Source organism: Chiloscyllium punctatum, chromosome 46 (assembly GCF_047496795.1).
Source record: "Chiloscyllium punctatum isolate Juve2018m chromosome 46, sChiPun1.3, whole genome shotgun sequence".
NCBI classification, from domain to species: domain Eukaryota; kingdom Metazoa; phylum Chordata; class Chondrichthyes; order Orectolobiformes; family Hemiscylliidae; genus Chiloscyllium; species Chiloscyllium punctatum.
The window spans coordinates 49,446,813-49,470,117 of NC_092784.1; the positions used below are offsets into that span (position 1 = coordinate 49,446,813).

General features: G+C 41.3%; 1 protein-coding gene across 3 annotated transcripts in view; it reads left to right on the forward strand.

Moving 5' to 3' along the window:
* The first annotated feature begins 10,102 nt into the window (after positions 1 to 10,102).
* The window catches only part of rfx1a (regulatory factor X, 1a (influences HLA class II expression)), a 145,232-nt gene continuing 132,029 nt past the window's right edge, over positions 10,103 to 23,305 (forward strand). For all 3 annotated transcript variants that reach the window (XM_072564169.1, XM_072564170.1, XM_072564171.1), the window contains exon 1: positions 10,103 to 10,203. The gene's annotated coding sequence lies outside the window, so the exon portion shown is untranslated. The remainder of the gene's footprint in view (positions 10,204 to 23,305) is intronic.

The window sequence follows — 23,305 nt, forward strand, 5'->3', positions numbered from 1 at the left end:
TTTTGGTTACATCAGATACCTGAATTAAATTTCTTTTGTTAAATAAACTAAGAACTGTAGGATTTTAATATTTTATAAGTTACAGGTTATATTTTCTACTCCCAGCAGGTGAGCTTCAGGTGGTCAGAGGAAGTGCTTCACTAATACCCTTGAGGCCTCAGTGATGAAGTGTGGCATTCCCACTGATACCTGGGAATCATTGGCCCATGACCATCCAAAGCAGAGGACCATTATCCAGGAAGGCATCGGGCACTTCCAGACATTCAAGTGGGTAAAACTGGAAGCCAGGTGAAAACAGTGAAAGGAGCACACTGCCACACCAAAGCCCCACTTGTCCCTTCCCGTAACCACCTTCTGTCCCAAGTGTAACAGAGCCTGCCGAAACGACATCAGTCTGTACAGCCTCCTATGGATTCACACTGAGAGTAGAGGAGAGTCATCCTCATCTGTGAGGGACCATCAACAAGTGAATGAAAATTTATAAGGTACAATTACAATTCATGTCAAACATTCTCTGGTTTATACAGCCAAGGGTTTTAACATGGTTTCTAACCCCTCAGTGCTCTATGATGTAGGGGTGGGAGATGTGGGGATGGCTAGACAAGGGCCTTTCCCGCATTGAACCTTTATGGCAGTTCCCCAAACTTTAGTGCATCCTTCAGCACATTGTCAAGAACGTAGGAACTTGCTGCAACACATTTGGAAGACCAACGAGTGTCTTTAACAAGGTGTTCTGCCTCCAGCAGCCTCAAGTGCCTCACAACTGACTTCACCTTCAACGACGTGACCTACAAACAAATCAACTATAGGACTCTTAGCAGAAGCAGTTATGCAGAGGTTAGAACTAGCAGCCCTACCAACGATTCAGCCCAAGCTTCAGGTCCTCTATGTGGATGACACCTTTGTCATCACAAAACAGAACAAATTAGAAGAAACTCACAAACACATAAACAACATTCTTACTGGTATAACGTTCACCAAAGAGGAAGAGAACAACAATAGGCTCCCCTTCCTAGATATCACTGTCGAACTCAAAGCCAATGGAGAGCTACAGACCTGTTTTTACAGGGAAGTCATACAGACTGACCAGATACTCAAGCACAGGAGCAATCATCCCAATACCCACAAACGGACCAGCATCAGGACATTATTTAAATGAGCCATGACACACTGCAACACCCAAGAACTAAGAGAAACTAAGGAAAAAACACCTGTACACCATATTCAGGAACAACAGGTACCTGATAAGCGCAGTCTGCCAATTCCCAAAATAACAGACCTAAATAAGAAGACACAACACGCCCAGAAACTCTAGCTACCCTGCCTTACATTAAAGACATCTCGGAGATGACAAACAGAATATTCTGGCCCCCTAGGCATCACAGTAGCCCACAAACCTACCACCACACTGAAATAGCTCCTGATGAATTTAAAGGACCCTATACCAACAACCAGCAGGACGAACGTCATGTATAAAATATCCTACAAGAACTGCAACAAACATTACATCGGACAGACGGGCAGGAATCTAGCCACCAGGATACATGAGCACCAACTAGCCACCAAAAGACATGACCAACTATCACTGGTATCCGTACACACAGATGAAGAGGGACACCAGTTCAACTGGGGCAATACATCCATCCTACGGCAGGCTAAACAAAGACACTCACTGGAATTCCTGGAGGCCTGGAATTTAAACCGGAACTCTAATAAACACATTGATTTGGACACCAATTACCATCCTCTCAGAAAAAGTACCGGAAGTGATATCACCCACCATAACAGACCAAGACAGATAAATAGCAAGTGGGACAGAACACCAGCACTTCGTCGGAGGCTCACTGATGATCTTACCTAGCATGGTGACAAAACGTCTGAGAACAAATCTACCCACTCAGCGAACAAACTTAAAACCTGATTAATTTAGGATATCTGGTCAGCATGGACGAATTGGACCAAAGGATCTGTTTCCACACTGTACAGCTCTGAGACACTCTGACTCTATAACTTCAGGTACCAATCTTCATTATTCCAGACTGGCTATAGCAAACAGTGGTTCACTCTAAACTATTATACCAATTTAGCTTTTGTCCCTATTTTCTATTCTTACCACTAATTTACATTCCGCAATTAAAAGACACACTATGTTTTCTTTAGATAACTTGAAGCCAAGAGAGATTGATGCTCATTAATCTCTGTCAATGATTCCATTCTCATGGTTACAGATCCACCCAAGTACTTAGTTCTTTAATAACAGTGACCAGCAAAATGTCCTAAAGCTTTAAGACTTGAATGAATGGCTTTCCCACTTTTTCAGCATCCTTTAACAAAGCATTGAGGTTCATCTCAAGTAGCTCCATAATTCAGACGCGGTTCCCAGTGTTGTATGCTGAGATAAACATCACCAAAAGAAAATTGACCAAGAATGTCAAACACTTGCTTGTCTGCATTTAGATTTCGGGTCTCCTTGCCTCTTTGTAAATGAACATTATGACTGCTTGTACATTCTCCCCTAATGGCCACACAGGGGAGATCAAAACATGTCAAGGGCTGAGATTCTTACTATTGGAAGATTGGAGAACAGGGTCTCCTTGGAAAAGAGAGTCTCCAAATCTCCGGCGGTCAGATGTAGCCATACTACCAGTTTGTATCCCAAAGAGCCTGTATTTTTCCAGTTACCAGGGAAGGCTGCTTCAATCCAGAAACTCAGGTAAATTTCTGGCAGCTGGATTTGCTTTTAGCCACAGTAGATGGTCTAATTTGAATTCAATTTTGAAAAATCTGGAAGTAAGAATCTACCGGTGACCATGAAAGCATTGCTGATTGTCGGGAAAACTCACCTGGGATTCACTAATGTCTTTCAGAGAAAGAAATTTGCCATCTTCATGCATTCTGGTCTACAGGTGATTCCAGACCCATAATGTGGTTGACTCTCAATTGCCCTCTGAAATGATCTAACTGTTGTACCAGGCGCTACAAAGTCTCAAAGGAATGAAACCAGACAAATCACCTGGCATTCATCTAGGCACCGGCAACAGCAGAAACAGCCCTGTCGACCCTGCAAAGTCCCCTTACTAACATCTGAGCGCTAGAGCCAAAATTGGGAAAGCTGTCTCGGGGACTAGTCAAGCAACAGCTTGACATTGTTTATAAAGTATAGTTCCATGAGTATGACAATGTTCCAGACGCCACCATCACCAGCCCTGGATATGTCATTTTCCATCGGCAGAACAGACCCAGTAGAGGTGGCAGCACAGTGATACAGTCAAGATGGAGTTGCCCCGGGAGTCCTCAACATTGACTCCAGACCCCATTAAGTCTCATGGCTTCAGGTTAAACAACGGCACGGAGACTTCCTGTTGATTACCACGTACCGTTCTCCCTCAGCTGATGAATCGTCGCTCCTCCATGTTGAACAATACTTGGAGGAAGCACTGAGGATGGCAAGGGCACTCTGGATGGGGGATCTCAACGTCTTCCACCAGGAGTGGCTCAGCAGCAGTGCTACTGATCAAGCCGGTCAGGTCCTAAAGGACATAGCTGCTAAACTGGATCTACAGCAGCTGGTGAGGGAACCAACAAGAGGGAAAAACATACCTGACTTCATCCTTACCAATCTGCCAGCTGCAGATGCATCTGTCCATGACAGTATCGGTAAGAGTGACCACAGCACAGCCTTGGTTCAAACATAGAAAAAACAGCTGAATTCTGAGGTGAGAGTGACAGCCCTTGATGTCAAAACTGCATTTGACCAAGAGTGGCATCAAGGTGTCCTCATAAAGCTAGAATCAATGGGTACTGGGGGCAAACTGTCTGCTGGTTGGACTCATGGTGCCTATGTACAGTGACAGTATACACTTTTCACTGTATTTTAAATTGAATATTTGTAACAATAAATGATTCAATTCAATACCTGACACATAGGAAGATTGTCATGGTTGTTGGATGTTCAGCTCCAGGACGTTTCTGCAGGAGTTCCTCAGAATAGTGTTCTTGGCCCAACCATCTTCTGTTGCTTCAAAAATGACCTTCTCTTCACCATAAGGTTGGAAGTGGGGATGCACGCTGACGATTGCGCAATGTTCAGTACCATGCGCAACTTGTCAGATACTGAAGCAGTCCATGTTCAAATGCAACACGATCTGGACAACATCCAGGCTTGGGCTGACAAGTGACAAGTAATATTCAGGTCATACAAATACCAGGATATGAACATCACCAATAAGAGACAATCTAACGACCACCAATTGACATTGAATGGCGTTACCATCCCTGAATCCTCCAGTATTAACATCCTGGGATTTACCATTGATCAGAAACACAACTGGACTCACCACATAAATACAGTGACTACAAGAGCAGGTCAGAGGTTAGGAATACTGCAGCAAGTAACTCACCTCCTGACTCCCCAAACCCTGTCCACCATCTACAAGGCACAAGTCAGGAGTATGATGGACCCCCCTCTTGCCTGAATGGGTGCAGCTTCAACAAAACTCAAGAATATAGGCCAAAAGCTGGCAAATGGGGTATTATGACACAGGGTAAACCCTTCTGCTAATTTAAGCCAGACACACAGAAAAGCTCACCTCGCCTCTTAATGTGTAAAGGTATGAGTAACAAAGAACTACCATATCCCAGTATTTAAAGAAAATAAAACAATTTATTCTTTAACTCCAAGAAACAAGAACATTAAACATTAACTATCTACTCTGTAAACCTTCTTAATCTGATCAATTTATCTACCTCCCACTCTACAACAATGTACTGATCTGATAAACTCCCCCAGTTAAGTTTTACAAAAGGATTCAAATTTCAAAATCAGTCAGCTGTGTCAATTCTCTTTTGCATCTTCCCCTGCAGATTTTTCTGGGTCTTTTCTTCTATCTTCTGCTGCACAGATTTCATATTTCAGAGAGCAATTCTGCAGGCAGTTGGTGTTCTTTGCTGCTCTGGCTAACTGTTCAAAATACCCGATTTTTGTATCTTAGTCTGAATCTTCCATACACCTAGCTGATCTCCTACAAGTAGTCCATGTGCTACCTGTAACACTTACTGTCTGTATGCTACCGGCAACACAATCTGGTGCACTTTGGTCTATTTCTCCTCTGCACTAACCTGCTGTGGTCTCCATTTTCATCTGAGGATTATATCTTTCAGATAATAATCTTTAGGAATATCCTCTGCTTCCTTTTCGGATACATATCAACATATATATCTTTTATTGTCTTGTCTATCTGTTGCAAGTCCATTAGCCTTTCAGGACTAAACACTTCTGTCTGACCTTCTGCCTGTTCAGGTTCTTCCTACACCTTGACATCAAACAGGGTGTCTGCTAACTGAACCTCAACTCCTTCATCTTTCTCTTTAGTTTTTGCTTCATGCTGTGATTTATGATAGTGGGATCTTGTTACTACACAGTCTTGGAAAATACCAGGGTATTTATCTTTTAACTCATCAGTTCCCTGGTCTTCCTTGGGCTTCTCCACAAGGGATGTTACTCCCACCTTGGACCCTGCTAAATTATTCCCAAGAACAAACTAGATTCCTGGGACTGATACTCTGTCAATCACTGCCTCTGTTACGTCCCCAGTCTTAAGTTGGCACTCCAACCTAATCTTACATAGGGAAAGGCTAAATTTCTGTCCATCTATCCCTCAAATTGCCACTCTCAGGTAACAGGTCAGACAGAGTGCAAATACTTTCACCTCTTTCTATTAGAGACTGGTTAGATCCTGTATCTCTCAAAACTCTAACTTCTTGCCTTTCTTGCCATGGGCGGTACAGTGGCTTAGCGGTTACCACTGCTGTCTCACTGTGTCAGGGACTCCGGTTTGATTCTTGCCTCTGGCAACTGTCTGTGTAGAGTTTGCACATTCTCCCCATGTCTGTGTGGGTTTCCTCCAGGTGCTCCAGTTTCTTCCCACAGTCCAAGATGTGTAGGTTAGGTGGATTGGTCATGCTAAGTTGTCCATAGTGTTAGGTGCATTAGTGAGGGGTAAATATAGGATAAGGGAATGGGTCTGGGTGGGTTACTCTTCAGCGGATTGGTATGGACTTGTTGGGCCAAATGACCTGTTTCCATACTGTAGGGAATCTAATCTAATCCTCTCCCCTGTTTTTTCTGAGTAAACTTTACCCACAGAGACAACTCCTTTATAGACATCAGGCACTAACTCCATACCCAGCCCCTGCCTCAGCTGCGCACTCTCTGGCAGTTCCTCGGCTTTTCTAGGGGTTTCCTTTACTACTTTTACTAATGCCATTGGCTTAGCCTCTTTTATCACATCATTTCCCACAATGCCTTTCTTTAACGACCAGCACTGTGACTTTACATGTCCCACTTTACCACAATGAAAACACCTGAGGCCTTCACCACTTTTCCACCCTCTTGGGCTTCTTTTCTAACCTGTGGTAAACCATTACTAGTGTCCTCTACTCTTTGTTTCAGAGTGTTGGATCTCCCCTTCTCCTAACTTCTATCCCTCACAGGACAAATTCTTACTGGAAGCTTGTCTAATGCACCAACTTGTGTTCATCTGCTAACTCTGGTGCTCTTCTCACTTGCTGAACTTTCTGTTCATCCATGTGAATTCTTGTCATTCCTGGAAGTGAGTTTTTAAACTCCTCCAGCAGAATAATCTCTCTTAGGGCCTTATCTATTTTTAAGGCCCTCACCTATCTATCAAAAGGACTGTTTAATTCTTTCAAACTCAACATATGTCTGACCTGGTTCCTTCTTTATGTTTCTGAACTGCTGTCTATACACTTCTGGTATTCATAAACACTTAAGATAACCTGTTTGACCTCTTCATAATCTTTTGACCCCTCACCTGACAGTGTGCAAATACCTCACCAGCTTTGCCTACCAGTTTAGTCTGAACTAGCATTACCCACAAGTCCTCAGACCACTCCATCTGCCTAGCTAATTTTTCTAATGAAATAAAGGCCTCAACATCTTTCTCATCAAAATCTGGCAGCATTTTGACATATTTGTATATATCACTACCTTCTCATTAATCTCCATCCTGTTAATTTGACTATGCTGATTAAGTAAGAGAAAGTGAGGACTGCAGATGCTGGAGTACCAGAGTTGAAAAATGTGGTGCTGGAAAAACACAGCAGGCCAGGCAGCATCCGAGGAGCAGGAGAATTGACGTTTCGGGCTGAAGAAGGGCTTATGCCCAAAACGCCGATTCTCCTCGGATGCTGCCTGGCCTGCTGTGTTTTTCCAGCACCACATTTTTCAACTATGCTGACCAGGTCAAAACTTCTGAAGTTCAAATTCTCTCCTTTTTTTTCTCTCTCTTTGCTCAGCTAAGAACCTTCTCTCTCTTTTTCCTCTCTCTTCTCTCTATCTTTCTCTATTTCCTCTGTCTCTCTTTGTTAATCATCTAACTGAATTTTTCTCAATTTTAATTTAGGTTTTTCCAACTCTACTGTACTTGTCTGTTCCTCTGACACAACTAGGTGTTTGAGTAGTTCCTTTACAATTTTCACTTTAATTTTGTCCTCGGTTAAACTCAATTCTAACTTATTTGCTAATTCTAAGAGTATGCTCTTTTCTTTCTAAACTTTCTTCGCAAATTTCGGAATCATCTTCAAATCCCAGAACGTCTTTAGTAATTTTAAGGGACATTTCTCTCACTTTTAATTTAACCAACCACAAAGAACCGAAATGAAACAAATTGTCTCACCCACATTTTATTTAAAGATCTAGGACACTAACCTGAAGTGTTTAATTCTACTGGGTTTTTTATGTACCCCAAATCTATTCAATTCTATCCACATCCCAGGCCGGATCTGTCTAAACCTGTCCAAATCATGGATCTGAGCCTCCAAACTGTTAAGACATGGGGTAAATCCTTCTGCTAATTTAAACCAGACACACAAAAAAGCTCACCTCGCCTTGTAATCTGTAGAAATATGAGTGACAAAGAACTATCAAATCCCACGAAAGAAAAAAATTAACAAATTATTCTTTAACTTGAAGAAAAAAGAACATTTCTCAACAACTATCTACGCTGTAAACCTTCTTTATCTGATCAATTTATCTACCTCCCACTCTACAACATTATACTTATCCGATAAAATCCCTCCAATTAAGTTTTAAAAAAAATTCAAATTTCAAAATCAGTCAGCTGTGTCGAGTCTCCTCTACATCTTCCACTGCAGATTTTTCTGGGTCTCTTCTTCGGTCTTCTGCTGCACAGATTTCATAAGAACAGGTACCTTTCAGTGAGCTAACTGTTCAAAATACCAGACTTTTATACCCCAAAACATTGGATCGTCTCATTGGTTTGATATCGTCAAAACAGTAAAATTCAAATTCGATTGTATTTTGGTATCTTGGGGCATAATTTAAACTGATTGGCTAAATTCAAATTTGTTGTGTACCATGGCAACCCAGCTCCAGCTATTTGTTTCACAGCCAAATGTTACATTTTTAAATTTTCAGCACACTCTGTGCTTGTTAAGTCCTTCTAGCCCTCACTCTCTCTTAAAGTTACAGTACACCTACAACTTCATAACAGGTATTAGATTAAGTTAGGATATCTGGTTGGCATGAACGAGTGGACTGAAGGGTCTGTTTCCGTGCTGTAAATCTCTATGAATCTATGGAGTTTGTGTCCAATCTGGGAACCATGTTTAAGGAAGGATGTGAAACTTTAGACAGGATGCAGGAATGATTCAGAAATCTTTTTCCCAAGAATGGGGGACTTGAATTACCTGGATAAACTGGAAAAGCTGAAGTTGACATTGACAAAAGAAAATTTACATTTTATAACAATGTTTAAAATCATGAAGAGTCTGATTTGAGTTGATAGAGAGAAATGGTTCTTAGTGACAGAATAGATGAAAACCAGATGGCATTAATAAAAGTAGATTAGCAGAAAATGCAATGAGAACATATGGGAATAAGTTACATAGCAAGTAGTTTGAGGTTTGCAGTGTATAGCTTGGGAATGTGGGGGATGGAGGTTCAATAGTGGATTTCAAAGGGAATAGGAAAAACACCTGAGAAGATAAGAAATTATAAGAAAAGGGCAGGAGAGTGGCTGAAGAATTGCTTTTGCAGAGAATTACAATAACATCCCTCTAAATTTTCCAGCTGGTGAACAGACAGATTAAGTCAATGAATGGCAGGAGATAATGGAAGTGAATACATCAGCACGTAGAGATTGGTTGTGATAGTTTGAATGGTTTCCTTTTCTACTGCAAGCGTTTTACAATTGTTGAATATTATGTACTGCACAGAAACTGCAGTTCAGCTGGACCAAGCCATTTTATACTCCATTGGAGCCTCCACGCCCTGTAGCACACACAGTTCATAATTCTTACTAGTCTTCGGGCTAAAAGGTTTCTTCTCAATTCTCTGTTGGATTTCGGCATGGCTTCTAATTATGTTGTGCCCAACAAGGAAAATATTTTCTCTCTATCAATTCTATCAAAACCTAACCCTCAGATGAAAGAGAAAACGTTCAGATGCTGGATGTCTGATATAAAAAAAGTGCTGGAGAAACTGAGCAGATGTGGAAGCATTTGTGGAGATAGAAATACACAGTTCATATTTCCAGTCACACGTGACTGTCTCAGAACTTCAGAAAAGTTCTTAAGAGTCATGTTGGACTCATAAAGGCAACTGTTTCTCTCTCCAGAGATGCAATCTAGACTTGCTTGGTTTCTGAAGAACTTTGTTTTTTATTTCATTATCCTTTCAAATCCTTCCTGTAATGCATATTCACGAATTTCTAGTGCTATCCTTGTAAACTTGAGTACATCCTCCAGCGCTAGGTTTTCTCTTACAAAAGTCTAATTATGAGACAACGTGGTCCATTTCGAAGAACTACATTTCCCACAGTGCCTAGCAAGGAGGCACGCTTGGCGCATGCGTCGTCTGTCTCCATGACCCGTTGAAATCGTCACCAACGCGCGGAAGGTGTATGTGTCTACTGACGTGGAGCTAAACCAACCGAAATGCCGCAAACAGCGACTGACAGGCACCCAACCACTCACCGGCGGGGCAATGGGCGGGCCTGCATGTGGACAGCCAGTCAGCATCGCGGAGGTGGGCAGGCCTTCCGGTGTTGCGTTGCCTGGGTTGATTCCGGAGGCTAGCAACTGTTGCCTTGAGGACGAGCGCCATAGCCACCGTAGTCCTGGCGACTGTTACCCCGTCAAACAACAACTTACGCCACAAAGGTGATTCTTTTTTTCTCTCTTCTCTGATCATCAAAAAACTTCGTACGATAAACAAAAACACTTTTTCCTGACAGGAGATTATAAAATACGGGCCAAAATTCTCAGCCAAAGAGATTAAAAAGATAAAAAAATTAATATGACGATGCCAAAAGATTTTTCAGGCACAAAATGGCGGTTGTTAGGAGTCCAAAGATCACTCTAAACTATTCAATTCCGGCAAGATACCGAGGCTTTATTCTCTCTTCGTAATAGTTATGAAGTAAATCGAACTTTTTATAAAATCTGTGATAATTTTTTGTTGTGGTTAATTATTGTCAGAAGTAGCGTCGGATGTGTCAGAAACAAACCCGGGGTAAAGCATTCCATAATTGATAGGATGTGAACTTTAAAGGTTTATCATTTTTGCGTGGGTTTCATTTGCGCTGAAGCGGGTTTCCGAAACCAAAGAAAAAAAAAATCCGCTCGTTAACAGTGCAGCGAGTACAGTTGTATGTAGTGAACGGCGAAGGAGGCGAGGTCCGCTTTTTTTTAACCGCGGAGTAGCCCAACTGGAAGTGGGGGAGGGGAGGGGAAGGGGCGGGACCGAGGTTGATTGTCGGTTTCGGCGACCAACCGAGATGCGGGATCCGCCGTGTAAATCAGCCAATGGGGGTTCGGGTGGTGGGTGGTCTCGTTGACCTGCGCGGGAAGCGGTTAGGCACGAGGCAGAGCTTCAAACGCCAGCGATGACGCTAAGGTGGGCGTGGCCCAGCGCCGCCTTCACTTCCTGGTTTCATTTGGTGTGGGATGGTGATAGATGTTCAATGTGCTGCCACGTTGGGTGCGGAGTGTTTCTTAACTTACAACAGTGTCTTCACCTCAAGAAGTATTTTAATGTCTCTAAACTGCTAAAAAAAACTGCAAATAATTCTTTTGGTGCAGTTTGTAACCATTATGGTCAACCTTACAGAATAAATTGGAACAGGTGTAGGCTCTTCAATCCTTGCACCACCATTGAATAAGATTATGACTGATCTCTTAACCACAATCCAATACGTCACACCAAACTGATGCTTCATTCCAATGAGGCTAAATAGGAATTTTTATTTGAGGATTCTGAAAGCACACTATTTCAAGGTATTAGGCAAGCTTGGTTTAGTGTGGATTAGCAGAATTTTAATTGATGTGCAGTTTCTGTAAGCCAGTGCTTGGGTGATAGTGAAAGATTATCAGAGAAGTAATCAATTATGGGTTTCTCAAAAACATATTTTTGCTTTGAATCACTACCTCAGAAAGTAAATTGTGCTGGACTTTTAGAAATCACTGATTTGCCCTTGTCTGGAGTGTGGCTTCCCTTTTGAACATCACACAAGGCCTAGCTCAACTCCTTTTTTGCTCTACCTCCTTCATTTCCCAAACAGTCAAAAAAAATTCTGCTTTCTGCCTTGATTACACTCAATGACTAAGCATTTCAGTTCTTTGGAGTAGAGAATTAACAAAGAAACATTTCAGTCCTGTTACTCTGAGGGAGCATTGGCTGTTGTGGCAATCAGACTGATTGCAAACAGCTGCTAGTCCCCTTTAAATCCTCATGATTTGTATAATGACAGGCATATCCTAATGGACAGATTTTTTTGTGCTGCAAAATGTGCACTGAAAAGGTATTTTAAAAAACATGCTGTAGTTGAAACATTTCATGGCACATTTGACATCACCAACAGCACTCCTCCACCTGACACAAGAATCTCACTCCCTTGTCAACAGCTTTTATGTCCACACTGCTCTAAATTTTCACTCTGGGATAGCGTGGTGCCAGAGGAATTTAAAATGTAGCCGCACTGGGAAGTGCTGCCTTATTCTGAGACTCTAACCCCTGGTTTCCATTCCCCAACCATGGCAAAAAAATCTCTTGGCATATACTCTTGCAAGCCCCAATATTAATTTTGTGTCTCAATTAGATAATTTCTCATTTCTTTTGAATTTCAGGGAGTGGAATACCTGTTTGCTCCCCCTCTTCAGATGATAATCCTCTAACTCCAGAAATCAGCTCAGTCAACCTTTGTTATGCTCTTCCTAACAGTTAGCTATAGTTAGAAGCTTTTCTGATCAGGCTGGAATAAACAAGTTGCATGTAACCACATAGAGGGATCTGATTGTTAGGGGGTATAAAGACTTCCAAGTATGTACTAAGGATAAACATATACAGTGTGTGTATCGTTTTAGTAGTGTTGGGTAAGGAATCCAGAGTGCTTGTGATTTGTTTCCCCTGATCTGATGAATGAGAAGATGCACAGTACAGAGCTCTCTACAACGATGATATGTGTACGTTTAAAGTCCAGACATGTTAGCCAAAGTACAGAATCAGTAGATTAGATGGAATGTGTAAAACTTTAAAATGCAAGTTACTTCATGAATTAATCCACAATAATTCTAATGATTTACATCACAAAAAAACTTTTAGCAAAACCATGACATAATGGTCATTGCGTGAAATGAGTATTGCAGCTTTTATTTAGGTATCTAACTCTGACGCACGTTCAGTGTATTTAATGGCTTTTGGTGGTTGTACCAATGTGGAAAGACTGCTCCAAATCAACACGTTACTGCCTTCTCCAACCAATCATTTTATATTTACCACACATGTGGTATAAAGACTGTGAAGATTTTTAAATATCACTATTGATGGAAATAGATACATCATTGCGAATTAGAAATGTTGAGAAATAATATTATGTGTCTAATACTGCAGTGAACTGGTTGCTATTAATGCCAACAGATTCCAATAATGATAAAGTTGAACTATATAACATTGGACAAGTCAAATCATTAGGACAAAATGGAGCCAGTATTCTCAATTCTTTCACTTCTTAATCAACCACATGACTTTGTGCGTGAGAAATCATGTCGCACAAACATGTTTGAGTATTTTGAAGAAGTAACAAAGAGGATTGATGAGGGCAGAGCAGTAGATGTGATCTATATGTACTTCAGTAAGGTATTCGACAAGGTTCCCCATAGGAGACTGGTTAGCAAGGTTAGGTCTCATGGAATACAGGGAGATCTAGCCATTTGGATACAGAACTAGCTCAAAGGTAGAAGACAGAGAGTGGTGGTGGAGGGTTGCTTTTCAGAATGGAGGCCTGTGACCAGTGTCGTTCCACAAGGATCGGTGCTGGGTCGTCTACTTTTCGTCACTTATATAAATGATTTGGATGCGAGCATAAGAGGTATAGTTAGTAAGTTTGCAGATGACACCAAAATTGGAGGTGTAGTGGACAGCGAAGAGGGTTACCTCAGATTACAACAGGATCTTGATTTGATGCACCAATGGGCTGAGAAGTGGCAGATGGAATTTAATTCAGATAAATGCAAGGTGCTGCATTTTGGGAAAGCAAATCTTAGCAGGATTTATACACTTAATGGTAAGGTCCTAGGGAGTGTTGTTGAACAAAGAGACCTTGGAGTGCAGGTTCATAGTTCCTTGAAAGTGGAGTCACGGGTAAATAGGATAGTGAAGAAGGCGATTGGTATGCCTATCTCTATTGGTCAGAGTATGGACTTTGGTGAGGCCACTGTTGGAATATTGTGTGCAATTCTGGTCTCCTTCCTATCGGAAACATGTTATGAAATTTGAAAGGGTTCAGAAAAGATTTACAAGGATGTTGCCAGGGTTGGAGGATTTAAGCTATAGGGAGAGACTGAACAGGTTGGAGCTGTTTTTCCTGGAGCATTGGAGGCTGAGGGGTGACCGTATAGAGGTTTACAAAATTATGAGGGGCATGGATAGGATAAATAGACAAAGTCTTTTCCCTGGGGTTGGGGAGTCCATAGAGGGCATAGGTTTAGGGTGAGAGGGGAAAGATAGTAAAGAGAACTAAGGGGCAACCTTTTCACGCAGAGGGTGGTATGTGTATGGAATGGGCTGCCAGAGGAAGCTGGACGCTGGTACAATTGCAACATTTAAAAGGCACTTGGATGGGTATATGAATAGGAAGGGTTTGGAGGGATATTGGCCGGATGCTGGCAGGTGGGACTAGATTGGGTTGGGATATCTGGTCGGCATGGATAGATTGGACCGAAGGGTCTGTTTCCATGCTGTATGTCTTTGACTTTATAACCAATTCAATGATGTTACGATAAATCTGTGGGAGGCAGTACTTGAACAAAACATTGCAGGTCTCGAGGTGGAGATATTACCTTTGTGCCACAAGAGCTTCTTCACCAGTTTTCTAATATCCCACTTTTAAGCGTGGTACTCACTTTGCCTCACCCCTAATCTAAATGTTTGTTCAAAATGTTTCAATTGTGTTATGGTATCTCCAAAGCCAATCTTCAGTGCTCTCAACTGCTGCATTTATTAAAGTTTTGGAAACAGGTTTGTTCTTTGGTTTTCTTGCTGGCTCAAACGAGGCAAAGTTAATAGCAGGATTCTGCTTTGTAGCAGATGTATAAGTTCAAAATTCAAACCAATCAGCTGAATTACCTAATGTCATAACTTTATTTTGGTACAGCATCCTCATTGTCCAAGGGTTTCCAAACTTACATTTCCAAACATCTATAAACTATGATATCACAATGAAGCAAGGTGGAGAGGCAGGCCCCAAGAACTACTCCACTGCATTTGCGCTATTGGTGTTATTAAGCATCACACTCTAGTCAACAGAGGTAACCAACCCTAAAAGTGCTACAAGTGCAACTACTAAAAATTAAAGTCTAGAAGAAACAGATAGACTATTTGGGAAGTTAGCTGCTGTATGGATCTCAGTACTGACTAAGTGTTTGTTGTTGGCATCCTTCCATCCGCAAGAAATGATGGATGTGCAGTAAACCATTTAGTTGTGGAACCTTGATTTGGTATACTTTTGTTGATGGCTGTAATGGCCAATCCTTGAAATGCAATTTCTACTTAACCATACATTAAGATGCCATGTGACATCCTAGCCTGTTTACAGTGTTGTTGTCTCCTGCCAAATTGCTGCAGTTCACCGGTTGTGGTGGGGCATGTCAGCATGAAGGAGGCAGACCCATTTTTTTTGTGAGCTACTGGCTCCCAGGTATGATAGTTAATGTTTAGGGCAGTTATGTCAAGCTTGCAAGCATCCTTGAATCCCTGGGCATTCAACTTGCTAGCTGGCTATAGCAGCCTCACTGGGTAGAAGGTATTTAGGTATGCTGCTGTTTTTCATCCTGCAGATGTGCCTGATCCACTGAAACCACCTCATTTTATTTGGAAGGTCTGCCTTTGAAAGGACTGCTACGTTTGTAACTATATTGTGCCATGATATATCCATTATGCTTAAAGACTGACCTTTTGGATCAAGCAGATGATTTATAAAGTTTGTGTTCTCAGCACCTTGCTGTATGGTGGTAAAACACGGGTGATTTACAGACACCCGGAAAAGAAGCTCAAATGCAGCACATTTTGGATTATTCTGACCAATTTATAAACATAGAAGTCCTCTCAAAGACGGAGCTCCCAAGTGTGTACCCTAAGTCTTTGAACCCTCTTAAAACTGATACTGCTAACTCACATGAATAGTTGTCCCCTGACCTTCAACTGCAAAGTGGCTAGCATCAGAAACTTCCTTCCTATCCAACTATGGCTGGATTCTTTTGCATCCGAGTCTGTTGTGGTTTCTCCTTGCAACCTCTTTCCTTGCCTGAGCTCAATCCTAACTCCAATTTTGCATATTTTGGCACTTATTTTTCTCTATGTTCTTACCTTTTAAATATTTAAGAAGAAATTAAAATGTGGCCAGACATGGTGATAAATTTAAAGAAGATAAAGGATTGTAAGCTGGAATGATAGTAGAAGAAGAAGAATGGAAGAAACAAATGTACATAGACAAGAGCAAGTATAAAGGCTGTACAGCATGTGTGAAAGTTGGGGTAAAAATTTGGTAACAAAACAGCTCATGAGAGAATAACATAGATTGACACAGAGATTAACAAGTTGTGTATAATTATCAGTATATGTTTGCTTTCAGTAACTTCCAGTTTTGCTATTTGGGAAAGTGCAGCAATGATCATAACACAGCATTTCATGTTGCATTACAAGTTACTGTTGTTCTATTTCTAGATCTGCCTACTCTTGTTACTTGCTTGTTTGTACGTTCCTTCCCTGCTGCTAACTTTAGATATTTCTAATCTGGACAAATAAAACAACATAGAACAGTTGTATCAATGTATTAATATTAAAATATTATGTGAAATATTCAAACACAGAAACTAATCTGATGACATCAGGCTATCTTTTTATCTGTGTTAAACTGATTTCCACTTAAACTGGCTTCACAGTCACTTAATAAAGGAGAATTTGTTGCAATTTAGCAGCCCAAACATTGACCAGATTAAAATTAGATTCCCTTCAGTGTGGAAACAGGCCCTTCAGCCCAACAAGTCCACACTGACCCTCCAAAGAGGGACCCACCCCTCCTCTGACTAATGCACCTAACACTATGGACAATTTAGCATGGCCAATTCATCTGATCTGCACATCTTTGGATTGTGGGAGGAAGCCAGAGCACCCGGAGGAAACCCACGTAGACACGGAGAATGTGCAAACTCCACACACAGTTGCCTGAGGCTGGAATCGGATCTGGGACCCTGGTGCTGTGAGGCAGCAGTGCTAACCACTGAGCCACCGTGCTGCCCAGTACTGGAGTATGCAATCATTCACTGAGGCCTAAACCTTGCTATCATTTTCTGTAATTTGCTTCATTGCATTATGGACTAGTACTTCCCAAAGGAGACAATCAATTCTATGTTAACATAGTTCAAGGGTAGGACATTTAACAAGACAATGCTCTAAAATAAGTACCCGTGAAGAGGATGAGTTAGTATAATTGTCAGATGTTGCAAAACAAAAGCAAAGTATTCATCCCTCAAGTCTGTTCCAGTATATTTCCCATATATGAAGCATCATGATTGAATGCTACTCTCTTCGTTGCCAACACATACTAATTTAAGCAGCTATATAGCTTTTTTTTCTCTTAAATTATATCCCTCATACAACTGTAATTTTTTGGGGGGTAATTGGAAAAATCACAGAAAAATTTTACTGTGATTATTTCCCATCAGCTTTTCTTGCCTAATCTCTTAAAAGCATTATACTCATTGGCAAACTCATTGATATCCTGTTCGTTTATCCATTCAAGTGTAAGCACAAATAGTAAGAGTTTGGAAATTGTCTGATAGGAAGCATCCAGGAATGACATTTATCATATAGGTGCCAATTGCAAAGATTCAGCTTTAGTGTCATAGAACATGGAAACCGGCCCTTCGGCTCAACTCATCCATGCTGACCAGGTTTCCTAATCTGAACTAGTCCCATTTTCCTGCATTTGGCCTGTATCCCTCTCAACTTTTCCTATCCATGTATCTGTCCAAATGAATTTTAGAATGTTGTAATTGAACCCACCTCTACCACTTCCCCTGGCAATAGTTCTATATACACCCTATCCTCTGTGTGAAAAAGTTGCCCATTAGGTCATTTTAAAATCTTTTGCCTCTCTCCTTAAACCTATGCCCTTTGGGTTTAGACTCCCTATTTCAGGGAAAAGATTGTGGCTATTCACCTTATCTATGCCCCTAGTGATTCTATAAATCTGTATAAGGTCACTCTACAGCCTCTTATCGTCCAGTCAAAATAACTCCAGCCTATTCAGCCACTCCTTATAAGTCAAACACTCCAGTCTCAGTAACATCCTTGCAGAGCTTTCTTGCACCTTTTCCAGTTTAATAACATTCTTCCTATAGCAGGACAACTAGAATTGTATACATCACTGGAAATGTGGCCTTACCAATGTCTTGTCCAGCTGTAACGTGACATCCCAACTCCTGGACTTAGTGCTCAGTCCAAGCATGCATATCAAGCATGCCAAATGCCCCCTTTATCACTCTGTCTCCCTGTGACGTCACTTTCAAGGAATTATGTATCTGCACCCGATGTTTCTCTGTTTGATAATACTTCCCATGGTCCTCCCATTAACTGTATAAGTCCTGCTCTGGTTCGTCTTACCAAAATGCAATACCTCACATATATCTGAATTAAACTTCATTTGCTATTCCTTAGCCCACTGGCCCAGTTGATCAAGATTCCAATGTACTCTTAAATAACCTTTTTTGTTATCCATTATACCACCAATTCTGGTGAGATCTGCAAACTTACTAATCATGCTTCCTATATTCTCATCCAAATTGTTTATATAAATATCAAACAGCAGTGGACCCAGCACCGATCTTGTGGCACGCCACTAGTCACAGGTCTTCAGTCTGAGCAACAACCCTTTACTACTATCCTCTGTCTCCTAGTGTCAAGCCAATTTTGTATCCAGTTGGCTAGCTCTCCCTGGACCCCATGTGATCTAACCATACTAACTAGTCAACCACACAGAAGGCCTTGCTAAAATCAATGTAGAAAACATCCACCACTTTGTCTTCATCTATCTTCTTAAGTCACCTCTTCAAAAATACCCAATCAATTTTGTGAGACATGTTTCTCCATGCACCTAACCACGTCCTTAATCAGTCCTTGTCTTTCTAAATGAATGTAGATTCTGTCTTTCAGAATTCCTTCGAACAACTTGACCACCACTGACATTAGATTGACAGGTCTGTAGTTTCCTGGCTTTTCCTTGCAGCTTTTCTTAAATAATGCACGACGTTAGCTCCCCTTCAATCTTCTGGCCACACACTTGTAGCTGTTGATGGAGCCCCACAATTTCTTCTCTCGCTTTCCACAATATCCTGCGCTCGATCAGGACCCAAGTTATTATCTACCTTTATGCATTTTAAGACCTTCAGCACTTGCTCTTCTGTAATATGGGCACTTTTCAAGACATCGCTATTTATTTCCTGAGTTCCCTAACTTCTATGTCTTTCTCCATGGTAAGTATTTGATTCAAAATATTCATCTAAGTTCTCACCATGTCCTGTAGATCAACACATAGACAGCCTTGGTAATCTTTAAGAGGCTCTATTTTCTTTCTAGTTACTCTTTTGCCCTTAATATTCTTGTAGAATCTCTTTGGATTCTCCTTTATCCTATCTGCCAAAGCTATCTCAAGTTCCCTTTGTGCCCTTTTGATTTCCCTCTTAAGTGTCCTCCTACACTCCCTATACTCTTCAAGGGATTCACTTGATTGCAGCTGTCTATATCTGACATATGCTGCCTCCCTTTTTTTCTTGATGAGAGCCTCAATATCTCTAGTCATCCAGTGTTCCCTGCTGGCCTTGTCCTTCACATGCTGGCCCTGAAATGTTATTATCTCACCTTTGAAAGCCTTCAACTTGCCAAACATCCCTTTACCTGTGAATGGCCTCTCCAATCAATTTTTGAAAGTTCCTGTTTAATACCATCAAAATTGGTCTTGGCCAATTAACTTTGGCCAAGTTAACTTTAACTTTAACTTGTGGACTAGGCCTATCCTTTTCCAAAGCAATTTTAAAACTAATAGAATTATGGTCAGTAATCCCAAAGTGATCCCCCACTAACACCTCAGTCACTTGCGCTGCCTTACTTCCAAACAGGAAGTCAAGTTTTGCCCCTTCTCTAGTAGGGCCATCTACATATTGATTGAGAGTCTTCTTCAACACACTTTGAGCAAATTCCTCCCCATCCAAGCTCTTCACACTATGGCAGTCCTAGTCCATATTTGGAACGTTAAAATCCCCTACTATTAGAACCCTGTTATTCTTAACAACTGTGATCTCTCTACATATTTGATCCACAATTTCCTGCTGACTTTTGGGGTTCCTATTGGATGATCACTCAGGAATATCCTCCCTAAGTACTCCCGTGATTTTTTCCCTATCAAGAGTGCCAAACCTGGCTCCTCTCTTGCTTTCCCTTCTATCCTTCCTATAGCATTTATACTCTGGAGCCTTGAGCTGCTCGACCTGTCCCTCCCTCGGCCTGTTTCTGTAATAGCTATGATAGTCCAATCCCATGGCACATCCGTGCCCCGACTTCGTCTGCCTTACCTGTCAGGCCTCTTGCATTGAAGTAAATGCAGTTTAGTTCATCAGTCTTCCCATGTTCCCTTCCATGATCTTGCCTGCCTTTCTGTTTAACATGCTCTCTTTAACTTCTGTACCAACCTCAACTTTCTGTCTTATCTCAGTAATGCTTAGTGTCCTGACCCCTGCCAGACTACTTTAACCCCTCCCAAGTAGCTCCAGCAAATCTCCCTCCCAGGATATCGGTTCAGGTGGATCCAGAGATTGCTACTCTTGAGGTCCTGATTTTTAACCTCCTGCCTAACTCCCTATATTCAATCTGCAGGACCTCATCCCTTTTTCTACCTAAGTCATTGGTACCAATGCATACAATGAGCTCTGGTTGCTCACACTGGGTCCTTACATTGTGCAGAGCAATTATACTGTTCCAAATGCAAGTGTCAAATCCCCAGATGTACATTCATGAAAGACATGATTGCATAAATTCCATTTCACTGGCATATGCAGTGAGGGGACCTGTGAAGCTGCTTAGTCCCAAAGATGCTTTTTTGGAACATTAGCTTCAAATGTTCCAAATGTCTCGTCTGACCTAGACGTCTTAGATCAAACCTATGTTGGCGCTTAAACCTTTACCAAAGTTTCAGCAGAAGTCACAGAATAGTAATAATAAATTTGGATCTTAGATAATCTTTCCATTGGAAAATAGCTAATGCAACTTCTTTATTCAAAGCAGCAAACTACAAACCTGTTAGCTTAACATATGTTGTACAGAAAATATTAAAAACTATCATTAGAGATATTATAACAGGGCATTTGAATAAGTTCAAGGTAATCAAGCAGAGCCAGAATAGAAGCAGATTGCCTATATGGTGAGACGTTACAGAGCTCTGAGTTGTGGTTAAATCTGGGTTCTAAGTGCATGAATTAGTATACAGGATCATCAAGAAATCAGGAAAACTAATACGATATTATGGTTTATTATTAGTGGTGAGCTGTCTTCTTGAATCAGACAGGTTCTTAATCACCATGGGGATGAAAGATTATCAAGAATGTAGATTTGAGGTTAAAATCAGATCAGCCATGATCTTATTGAATTGCAGAACAGGCTTAAAGGGGTGAGTGGCCTACACTTGTTCTTTGTTGGTATGACCACATGTCCTTACACGGGCGCACTGAAATATTAGATAGTACTCATAAAATCTCTACAGTGTGGAAACAGGCCTTTCAGCCCAACAAGTCCACACCGACCCTCTGAAGAGTAACCCACCCAGACCCATTCCCTTACCCTATTATCTATATTTACTGCTGACTAATGCACCTAACCTACACATCCCTGAACACTGCACAATTTAGCATGGCCAATTCACCTAATCTGAACATCTTTAGATCGTGGGAGGAAACCAGAGCACCCAGAGGAAATCTACACAGACACTGTGCAAAGTCTACACAGACAGTCGCTTGGGGTTGGAATTAAACCTGGGTCCTTGGCACTATGAGGCAGCAGCGCTAACCACTAAGCCATTGTGCTGCTGGATATCGTAAGACGCTTTACAGCCAACTAAGTACTTTGTTTTGAAACATAGCAGCTGATTTTAACATTTGGCGTTCCAAAATGCAGCACCTCACATTTAACAAAATTAACTTCCATTTACCACTCCTTGGCCCATTGGCCCATCTGATCATGATCCTGTTGTACTCTGAGGTAACCTTCTTCGCTATCCACAACACCTCCGATTTTGGTGTCAACTGCAAACTTAGTAATTATACCTCCTATGTTCACATCCAAATCATTTATAAAAATGATGAAAAGTAGTGAATCCAGCTCCAATCCTTGTGGCATACCACAGGCCTGCAGTCCAGAAAATAACCACCACCCTCTGTTTCCTATCTTCAAGCCAATTTTGTGTCCAATTGGCAAGCTCCCTCCGGATCCCATGTGATCTAACTTTGCTAAACCGACTACCATGAAGAACCTTGTTGAACGCCTTGCTGAAGTCAATATAGATCATATCCACTGCTCTGCCCTCATCAATCCTCTTCGTTACTACAAAAAACTCAATCAAATTAGTGAGACATGATTTCTCAAGCGTAAAGTCATGTTGAGTATTGACAATCCTTGACTTTCCAAATACAGATTAATCCTGTCCCTCACGGTTCCCTCCAACAATTTGTCCACCACCAATGTCAGGCTCACTGGTCTATAATTCCCTGGCTTTTCCTTACCAACTTTCTTAAATATTGGCATCACGTTATCCTATCTCCAGTCTTCCGGCACCTCACCTATGGCTATTGATGATACAAATATCTCAACAAGAGGTCCAGCAATCACTTCCTTAGTTTCCCACAGAGTTCAAAGGTGCACCTGATCTGGTTCTGGAAATTTATCCACCTTTACGGGTTTGAAGATGTCCAGCATCACTTCCTCTCTAATATGGGCATTTTTCAAAATGTTGCTATTTATTTCTCCATGTTCTCTATTTTCAATATCCTTCTCCGCAGCAAACACTGATGCAAAATATTCATTTAGTATTTCCCCATCTCTTGCGGTTCCACACATAGGCAGCCTTGCTGATCTTTAAGGGGCCCTATTCTGTCCCTAGTTACCCTTTTGTCCTTAGTGTATTTATAAAACCCCTTTGGATTCTCCTTAATCTTAAAGTTAAAAATCACACAACACCAGGTTACAGTCCAGCAGGTTTATTTGGAAGCACTAGCTTTCGGAGCGCTGCTCCATCATCAGGTAACTGTGGAGCAGGACCATAAGACAGTGTCATGCAACTGAAATTATATATTGAACAATCCTAGATTGCGGTTTGTTCAATATATATTCCAGTTGCATGATACTGTAATCTTTTCTATAAATGCTGTGTCTTAATGTCCTGCTTCACAGCTACCTGATGAAAGAACAGCACTCTGAAAGCTAGTGTTTCCAAATAAACCTCTTGGACTATAACCTGGTGTTGTGTGATTTTTAACTTTATCCACCCCAGTTCAACACTGGCTCCTCCACATTATTTGTCAAAGCTGTCTCATATCCCATTTTGCCCTCCTGATTTCTCTCTTAAGTATACTCCTACTGCCTTTATAATGTAACGGTCTCTGCTGTCTATACCTGACATACGCTTCCTTCATTTTCTTGACTAAAATCTCATTTTCTCTAGTC